The 8039-nt window shown below is 36.1% G+C and overlaps 1 non-coding gene across 1 annotated transcript; it reads right to left on the minus strand.

Annotated features, from left to right (window-relative positions):
• Positions 1 to 1676: 1676 nt before the first annotated feature.
• Positions 1677 to 1761, minus strand: TRNAR-UCG. The gene has a single exon. It is a non-coding gene; the product is annotated as a tRNA-Arg (tRNA).
• Between the last annotated feature and the right edge of the window lie 6278 nt (positions 1762 to 8039).

Genomic DNA, 8039 nt, shown 5'->3' on the forward strand with positions numbered 1-8039 from the left:
AGATTATGCTGGTGAAAAGAATACTGCCTTTAATCTGTCAGATTCCATAATTTCTCATCACTGGCACCATGTAAGTTTTCCTCTTTCATTGTATCCGTAAGATAAAAATCTGGATTTGAAATTGAGACAGAAGTATTAAAAGCATTTCAAATGTTCCAACAATGTGATTTTCAACATGAGGTCAAATATTTAATTTGGATCAAGTGTTATATTCCTCCTTAGCATCACACCAAAGACAGAGAAATGAGTTATACACAGACTTTCACAAATAAATGCCGTAGTGACAACAAGGTTCCTTTATTTTGCATCCTCATAGACTATACTAAATATTAGTGAATTCTGGGGCACCTGGCTGGGTCAGTTGGTAGAGCACGTGACTCTTGATCTTGGAGTTGTGAGTCTGAGTCCCACACTGGGTGTGGCGATTACTTTAAAATCTTACAAAAAAAAAAAGTGAATTCCTATAAACTACAAGAGTGGACAGATTTCTGAGAAAGTTGGGAGCTGTGAGAAGTTCCATGACCATACAAGAGATCAAGGAAAACAAGGAGTGAGAAAAAAACCATTGGATTTGACATGGCACGTAGAGCAGTTTGTTATCAGTGAATGTTAACATTTGTGGGGGCAACTCCTGTTTGTGCCGCTTAAAAGCAGGGCCTTTTCTAACTACCTATTCATCCTAGACAGTGTTTATCACCTTCTTAACAGAGTTGCTCTGGAATGCCTCTAGTATGGCATGAACTACCTTGTTTGATTGAAAGCATCATGGCCGTTTCCCCTTTCTTCTTCCCACAGCTGTTCAGTCTTGTGTACCACTAGGTACCTACCCTAAAGGAATAAAATCTTCAGGAAACATGAGCCTAGATGCTGCTCAATGGGTAACCATTTATGATGGCTCTCTTTACTCTTTGTACTTTTGATTTTTCAGAACTGGACTTACTCTCATCAAATATGTTCTGTGTGCAATAAATATCAATATTTTAGTATGGTAAGGTATAGCGTAGTCAGAATTTATTCTTAGTTTTAAAAAATATTTGCAGTGGTGCCTGGGTGGCTCAGTAGGTTAAATGTCCAACTTTGGCTTAGGTCATGATCTCACAGCTCATGAGTCCAAGCCCCATGTTGGGCTCTGTGCCGATTACTCAGAGCCTGGAGCCTCCTTCAGATTCTGTGTCTCCTCTCTCTGCCCCTCCTCCTCTCATGCTTTGTCTCTCAAAAATAAATAAACATAAAAAACATTTCCCAAAATACACACATTTAATGTACACATATTGATGAGTTTCAACATATGTGTACATCCATAATACCATTTCCACAATCAAAGTACTAAACATATTGATCACCTCCAAAATTTGTGTTCTTTTGTGGGTTTTTCTGCTTATTTGTTTTTGTTTGATTGTTTCCTTTTGTGGTAAGAACACTTAAAATGAGAACTATCCTTAATATATTTTAGTATGCATAATATCAAGTTGTTACATACATGAATTATGATATAAAGCAGATAGTTAGAATGTACTCATTTTGCATAACTACACCTTTATTTTTTTTATTTTTTTCTACATTTATTTATTTTTGAGAAACAGAGAGAGACAGCATGAGCAGGAGAGGGGCAGAGAGAGACAGAGACACAGAATCAGAATCAGAAGCAGGCTCCAGGCTCTGAGCTGCCAGCACAGAGCCCGACGTGGGGCTTGAACCCACGAACCATGAGATCATGACCTGAGCCGAAGTCAGACGCTTAACCGACTGAGCCACCCAGGCGCCCCTAACTACACCTTTATACGCATTGAGCAACTCTTCCTCATCCCCCCATCTCCCAGCTTGTAACAACCACCATTCTATTCTCTTTGTAAGTTTGACTATTTCAGATATCTCATGTAACTGGAATCATGTAGTATTTGTCTTCCTATGACTGGCTTAATCATTTAGTGTAATGTTCCCTAAGTTCATCTATGTCGTTGCAAATGATAGAACTTCTTTCTTGTTTAAGGCTAAATAATATTCCATGGTATGTATATACTACATTTTCTTTATCCTTTCGTCTATGGCTGGACTTTTGGGTTGCTTCCAAATATAAATACCTTTATTGATTGATTATTTTCCAACCAAATTTCAGTAGGGTAAGGAACATAAAATTAGTAAACATAAAGTATGTAGAATAAGTTAGAAAATTAACTACAGGAAACATTGAGCTAAAAGCTTTATTGCTACTTGTTAAGGCTCCTACACAGCAAGCACCGACTCACTATTAAACTAGACAAGCTATCAATCACACCTCCCTCACAATAAGAAATTTCCTGAGTATTTGATCCAGTCTATATCATCAAGCCTCATCATCATTCCTTGATATTTCACAGAATTCTTTTTTCAGACAACTTCCCACACTTTCCTAAAGATGGGGGTCACTGTAGTCTTATATGTATTAGCTGTCACTTGGAAAATAGTAGTACCTTAAATAGAATATATTTTCCATTTGGGAAAAATCTGAAATTTCTGGAACATCCCTAATACAAAAGTTTGTTATTTCAATATTCATTAAGAATTCAATTCATAATCTATGTACATTCTGAAATACCCTTTTTCAAATAAAAAATGCAATTTTATCGATATGTATCTATCAAGCTGCCACTTTTTTTTTCCTGTTCCTTACTGATCTTTCTTCTCCTATTTATGTAGCAACAGTTTTCCTTTTTGATGTTTTTCCAGTCATATTCAGCTGTGTCTTGAATTATTTCTTCTCAGACCCATCATAAAATGTCTTCACTACCATAGGAATGTGAAATTTCAGTTAATGCTTTTCACCATTTTCTGTAGCACTCTGATGGGCATCCATGGCTTGTCCTGCCTATTTTCTTTTTTCTTTTTCTTCTTAGAATTACTTTGAGCTCAGTCATACCTAAAATAGTTACTCGAATACCCATCTGTTTTCGATATGTTTACTTAAAATTTTTAAAATTTATTCATTTTTTGAGAGACAGAGAGAGACAGAGCATGAATGGGGAAGGGGCAGAGAGAGGGGGAGACACAAAATCTGAAGCAGGCTCCAGGCTCTGAACTGACAGCAAGAACCTGAACTGGGGCTTGAACTCACGGACCGTGAGATCATGACCTGAGCCGAAGTCCGACACGTAAGCGACTGAACCACCCAGGCACCCCAAGGGTAGTATCTTTCTCTACTTAACATTTCAATTTTTTTTAGAAGAAAAACATTTTCTTTAAGTATATAAAGTTACATGCTAAAAATGTATTCACTAAAACTAATCAGCAATCTTTATAAGCAGCAAGTAATCAAGTATATTGTAGAGTTAAAAAATATTTTAAGTTACTCTGGCATCCCTGCAATTGTTGCCTGCCGAGCTTGTCACCTGCTATGCTATAGCAAGCACACAGTGGCTAATGAGTTATTAGGATGCCAAACATCCTTGTCTCAGTGAGAGGACAGAGTGCATGTGTTGAATAATGTCTTCCGAAAATTCATGTGTACTCAGAACCTCAGAAGTGACTCCATTTGGAAATAGTGTCTTTGAATTATTATATTAGTTAACATAAGGATCAGGATAAGATTATTCTGGTTTAGGGTTTGTTCTAAATGCATTGAGAGTCTCCTTATAAGAGGCAGAAAAGGACACACAGAGATCCACAGAAGCACAGGGCAGACAATATGAATTGCAGGCAGAGATTGCAGTGATGTATCTACAAGGCAAGAAACTCCAAGGATTTCAAGCAAGTACCAGAAACTAGAAGAGAAGCATGGGAAGATTGTTTTCTTCGAGCCACCAGGAGGATCCCGCCTTGAGGACACTGATTTCAGACTTCTGGTCTCTAAATTGTGATGGAATCCATTCCTTTTGTTTTAAGACATCCTGTTTATATGATTTGTTTTGGGGCTCTAGGGAACTAACACAGATGCCTACTGAAGTTTGTGGACACAAACTCAGCATGAAATAAAACGGAATCACTGTGGTTCCTCTTTAATAACATCATGTAGTGTTAGGTACAGAGAAAAAGGAACAACTGCAAAGGCAATAACAGTAATACTAACATACATTTATTAATGCTGAAGCAAAAGAATTTATATTTCCTCTAAAGGCTCACAAACTCAGAGCCTGGAGATAATATAGATATTGGTCGCCATTGTTTTTTCCAGAGTGTTTTCTCATCCAACTTCGCGCCGTCACACTTTGTCATCTGTGATGTCTTAGTGTTGCTATCGTTGGCAGGTGTACAGATCTTAGTCTTGTAGCACACTCCTGGATACTCATAGCAATTTTTCCTTGTTTTCATTCCACACATTCATATCCTTCTCCACCTCTGGTGGCTTTAGCTTCTATACTGGACAGGTCAGGCACTTGGTTCTAATTATATTTTTTACCCCATCACACTCATCCTCTTCCGTGGTCATATTCTTGATGGTCAGATCATTACCAATACTATACCACTTGAAAAAAAAAATCTCACTTTCAGGTATCAGTCTCCTAGTCCTGCAGCTCAAATATATTAGCACTATCCTTCTAGCTTTTCTTTGACTTTGTTAAGACCTTGAACACACTCACTTATCACTCTTTTTTCTGTCATAAAGATCCACTCCTATGCCTTCACTTTACTCCTTGAGATGAGACTGAACTACAATTAATTTCTTGGCAAATAATTGTTTACTCTCTCTTTATTCATCCTGATGCAGCTTTATCATATGTCATTTCTTCTGTCTGACATACACTTCTTGCGCTTATCTGACACATTTCCAATACAGCATCCTATCACAAATAACAAAGACTTGTGTCTCTCTTATATAATGGCAGAAAAAATAGGGTAAAAACACTAAATATTGTCATTTATAAAATGAAGAATAGATGGTGCAGAGCAGTCAGTAATCCACAGCTTCCATGAACGTCTGCTCAGCCCCGATTCCCTGCTTCGGCTTTCAAGGTATTACTATTCCAGCCATTGTCACCATAGCTCTTGACTCTGCTCTCTGGGCATGGGAGGTGTCTTTATTTTTCCACTATTCCAGTTCTAAATAGAGCATTGGAAAATAGCAACCCCTCCCACTGTTTTGCAGCTTAGTAGCTGTTTCAGATGGCTTCCTATCCATAAAAATTTGGAGATCCAGAATTTTTTTTTATTTTTATCTCAAACAATTTTGATTTCTCATATCCCAGGCCAGAGGTGATTTGCTATGCCAGTATCTTAAACAAATAATTTGCAGATACTATATGCATTTGATTGCAGTTGGTTATATGTACAAATGGTCCGATCCACAAATCATATGAAACACAACTCTAACTATGGTACTTGAAGTGAATCAGGCTTCTATGGGATCATGACCTTAAGCTTTCTAGGAGCACTTCATTTCCACTTGAAAAGATTTAGTAGATATAATTTTGATCTTTTCAGAATTCTTCTAAATGGATTAGCTGGGTCTTTACTCTGAGGTCATATTTTACTTCAGGACATTTTTCCTAACTCTGTTATAATGGCCACACCTTCCAATTGGTGAAAAGCAGCTTCTTTTCAACCAGGCAATTTCTGAACTGTTTATATTCTCTCTAAATTCTGCTGACAAAATGGTGTCACGTCTTTCTTATAGCATTTTATCACATACAGTCAGTTAGCCACCAACTCATATTTCAACATTCTGTCACGCTGTTTTCCCTCCAGAACTAAAAGTTTTTAGATAGATGTTCTCTTCTTCCAAGTTAACATAGGTGACAGTTTACCAAATATTTTGTCACTACTTAACATGGAGAATTATTTTCCAAATTTCCATAATAGTCATCTTACTGCCTGCAACGGGCTCTTAATGCCAATATCACATGATTCTCAATGTTTCCTACATTTGTGACAACTTCTGTATAATCAGATATATTCACAGGAATGCTGTATAATAACTCACTCAGAAACCTCATGGTAGGCAACTATAAACACAAATTTCCTTCTCATGTCTTTCATATTCAGCTGCTTAAAACAGCAATACTATGTTATTTCTCATGATTCTGCGCATTGCCTGGAGTGCTTCTCATGTTGTTTTGTTTGGGTTCAATGATGCGATTGGATACATTAGGTGCTGGACTCACTAGGAACAGCTAAGACACCTAGGGCTCTCATTCATCCCGGAATTTTTCACAGTGTGAAAATTTGGGGGTAAAACTCCATAAGGGCAAAAGTGGAAGCGTCAAGGTTCCTCAGAGTCGAGTTTCTTAACTTCTATCTGTTTTTATTGGTCAATGGAAGTAACCAAGATAGCCCAAATTTAAGACGAAGGAAAACAGACCTACAAATTAAGGGCAAAGCCACTTATCAAACAAAGTTGGAAGGAAATGATATGCTTATCTTTGAAAACAATTTACTACAGTTATTTTTGTTACATTGCATTTTCATGACCTTGTCAATTTTGAAATACATGCATACTACACACACACACACACACACACACACGTACACTATGCACACACACATACACTATACACACACACATATATATGTGTGTAGTGCGTATATATATATATATATATAATGCATAGATATATAGAGAGATGATAGATAGATAGATATAATGCAGGTACTAGTGCTTGTATATTTGTTGGCATTGCATTGAATCTGTCAATAGGGGGATAACTGATTTATTTAAATGTTAGTTGTTCAATTCATGAACATGATGTATCTTCTCACATATTTAGGTCATTTTTTAATTCTTTCCCATAATGTTTAAAATGTTCACTACAAAATCTACTAAACATTTTTTTTAAATATGTTCTTTTTCAAGATTTCTAATGAATAATTTAATTGCTAGCAGATTTTCCTAATTTTTACATTTTTTCTTTTGTAAGGTTAGGTAAGTTGCTTTATTTGAAGCATCTGTCGATATAATCAGCGTTCCAAAAATGTTAGTAGATCATACAGAATATCCTCTTGTCATAACTCAGATGCTTGTAAACAGTCTGTTGCCCTTTTTAAACTGACACCTCCCTCCTCGTCTAAATCTCTGTCTCTGTCACTATCTCTCCTCCATATGTCCATTCTTTGCTTTTTCTTTAAATCAGATTTTTTTAGGCATTTATCTATTGTTCAAGCTTTTTTTAATAAACCAACTTTGACTTTGTCAATTTTTGCTACTGCATATTCATTTTGTATTTTATTGATTTCTCTCTGTTTTTAATATTGTTTTACTTCTCATCTTGCTTTTCTCTTCCTTTTCTTTTTTAGCTTATGAAGATAAAAGCTTTATAGCCTGTAATATTTTCTAATAGATACCACTTAGTGCTATAAATGTTCTTTTATTCACTCCTTTATCTTATTTCAAAAGTTTTGCTTTTGCATACATTATTACCCACTTAAACTTTTTTTTAACGTTTTATTTATTTTTGAGACAGGGAGAGACAGAGCATGAACAGGGGAGGGTCAGAAAGAGGGAGACACAGAATCTGAAACAGGCTCCAGGCTCTGAGCTGTCAGCACATAGCCTGACGCGGGGCTCGAACTCACGGACCGTGAGATCATGACCTGAGCTGAAGTCGGCTGCTTAACCGACTGAGCCACCCAGGTGCGCCATTATTATCTACTTAAAATATCGTCATAATTTTATTTTTATTTCTTTTTGAACCATAGGTTATCTAGAAACAAATTATTATCAACAAGGTTTTGGAGATTGTCTAGTTATAAATTAAAAGTTGCTGTACTTGTGATGAGCACTGGATAATGCATGGAACTATTGAAACACTACATTGTATACCTGAAACTAACGTTAACACTGTGTTAACTGCATTGGAATTTCAGGAAAAAAAATAAAAACTGCTGTAAATTTATAGCTTAATTTCACTCTGTTGAACATTCTCTGAAATAATTCGATATTTTGAAATTTGTTAAGAAAATTTAATGTCCCAATATGTGGTTTCCTATGGTAATTGTCCAACGTGAGAACAATGAGATATTTGAAAAAAATGAAAATCTGTTGTTCTGAAGTATAATTTGATATACATCAATTAGGCCAAGTTTTTCATTGTATTCACCAGATATTTTTATCTTTAGTAATGCTCTGCCTG

This window comes from Lynx canadensis, chromosome B1 (assembly GCF_007474595.2).
Source record: "Lynx canadensis isolate LIC74 chromosome B1, mLynCan4.pri.v2, whole genome shotgun sequence".
Lineage (NCBI taxonomy): Eukaryota > Metazoa > Chordata > Mammalia > Carnivora > Felidae > Lynx > Lynx canadensis.